This window comes from Homalodisca vitripennis, chromosome 6 (assembly GCF_021130785.1).
Source record: "Homalodisca vitripennis isolate AUS2020 chromosome 6, UT_GWSS_2.1, whole genome shotgun sequence".
In the NCBI taxonomy this organism is placed as follows: domain Eukaryota; kingdom Metazoa; phylum Arthropoda; class Insecta; order Hemiptera; family Cicadellidae; genus Homalodisca; species Homalodisca vitripennis.
The window spans coordinates 98,102,270-98,105,072 of NC_060212.1; positions in this window are offsets into that span (position 1 = coordinate 98,102,270).

Sequence of the window (2,803 nt, forward strand, 5' to 3'; positions counted from 1 at the left end):
TAGTAGTGCACAACTGCACAACATACGCAGTTAGTCTGTTAGTCAAGGTCAGGCCAGCGAGCATCGATGTGTTTGTGTTTGTGGCAATGTGGCATGTGTGGTGCGGTGAGAGGGATGGGGGAGCTGCGGGTGGGAGCCGGGAGGGGAAGGAAGTGTCTGACGCCGCGCCGTCCTAGTGAGTCATTCCACAGATAACACAGTGTGCCCATACTCGTTCTGTACAAGTTCATGCAGACCGTAAACATGATTCGTAAATAGTCAGATAGCATTCATCATTTCACTTTGCATTTTCTTAGACTTAAATCAAATAAAAATAATAAATATAATGATTTTCTTTTGCAACACACCTCGCATTAAAAAAAATATTTTCAACAATTTTTATTAGAAAAATCTGTGGCCGTGTTGGCGCCCCCCCAACAACTTGCGCCCGGGGCACATGCCCGCGTGCCCCCCCCCTAGTTACGTCGCTGTTCTGATTGAACTTAAAGTTTGAGTGTTAGACCAATTTATAATAAAGTAGATGTACGTGCACAATGGCTATAAACATAAACATACTTTCTTGATCGTAGCAACAAGGCAAAGTCTACATCAGCGTTGTAAATATAATTCAATTAAACCAGAAGTTCACATACAAGGGCAAAGCTTACGAAAAGCGTGCAAAGCTGCGGGAAACTGCTAGTAATGTATAAAATAAAACAAATTTGTTTGCAAATTCTTTTTATTTCAGCAACAAAGCTTGTAAAAAAGCATAAATTTGTCACAGTTTAGTTATTACATGTAATAAAAATACAGTTATCATATTAATTATAATGCGACTGTTAAATAGTAGCAGAATGGCCGAGGATAAACATATAAAAATGTATATGTTAAATATACATACACATATACATTGCATAAGTAAATAAATACAAAAAGCAACAAATAATATAAAGTAATAACTAAGTCAGAGATAATCATAGAAAGCGTTAAATAACGTATGTTACACAGTAAAATAAAACATAGTACAACCTCACATTTATCAGCACCTTATTTAAATCTATACATAAATACAATGCATACATGAACATGGGAAAAAAGCAACAAAGTCAGAGATAATCAGGGAAAACGTTTTCATTACCTACGTTACACTGTATCGGGTTTAAGGAAGTCCAATATGTAAAGTATAACAAATTTTTGCAATTAAGTTTTTGTTAACAAATGTTAAGTCATTCCATATCATTAATATAAAATAAAAATATATCCAACACAATATTTAAGTTGACAGCAATATTAATACCTAGACAGTGGCAGACGCCTTACAGGCATAGGCAGAGTGGAGTAATCATGATAACTCAACTCAGTATAGAGCCACAGTAAATTTTTTAAATAATCCTGACTCATATCGTAAAAGAAAAATAATAATTATAATCCAATATACTTTTACAACTAAGATAAATGAACATGGTTAAATATAAGTATAACAAAATATAGAAAGCTATCTATCATACATTGTAAAATGAAAATGTAATGTAAAAACATTTCAATCAAAACATCATATTACAGTTATTAGCAATTTTAAAAATAAACCTCAAAATGTTAAATGAAAATATTAGAAAAAATATATAATTAAGACAGTGGCATTATTATATAAAATCTGAAATGAAAATATTTTAATTAAATACAAAACTATACAGTAACACAGTGAATTCTTATCGTAATATAACAACAATAATGTTAATTTAAATATAAAATGCATGTGTTATGTTAGATACTTTACATCACAATGTCTAAGTTAACAGTAAATCTAAAATTAAAGCATACCAATGTGAAATGAAAATCTAATAATAATCCAATAAAAAATTAAGAAACAATAACAAAGTTACATCTAAGTATATAAAAATTCAAAACAGATATATATATGTTTTACATTTTATATAATTCTTTTTATACACTCTACAATAAAAATACTACAATTGAATATATTCTGAGACAGAAATGTAACAATAATAACAATAAAAGGCAACATTAAAAAATGAATACAAAATTATAACCAAAGAAAAATCACAACTAAATCAAATTGAAATTTGAAAAACTAAATTTACAAAGTAATGATATCAAACAATTAAGTACAACAGCATGGTAGCAAAAAGAAAAATTAAACAGTAAAGGTTAAGAAACGGTAATAGAAATGGAATAGTTTAAATGATTATGAAATCAAACATTGATTAAATTTTAAAATTTATATATATATTTGTTTTGATGTGGTATACAGTGGAGTCCCGCTAATCCGAACACGTGTAATCCGAACAGGTCCAGGAGGAATTATTTATAATGATAATGAACAGTTATAGGAACTAATTACTTAAAAAATGAAAATGGGTGCATTATTTCGTACATAAACAAAGAAAACTTTAATTAAATAGACATACAGTATTTTATTAAGACACATTGTGTACGGTACAGTACATAAATAACGAAGTTAAATACAGTACCAAATTGAAACTTATAGGTTAAGTATGAGTTAAATTACTGTATTAAGAAGTGAAATCAAACAAAAATTGGACGTACAGTACTGATATTATTATTGAGTACAATATTAATTGTTAAAAGACATAAGTTCAGTTATTGTCTTTTGTCGCATTGAAGAGAGTTTATTGGATGACTTACATTGCTTAACAATAGAACTCTCACACTAAATACGGTAAATGTGCTTAGTATTCGCAAACACGTTTATTTGTCAAGAAATACAATGCAACAGTCATAAAACGCGTTTTAATAAACAATGTTAATAATTCTATAACAAAATAGACCCAATCTCAAGTTT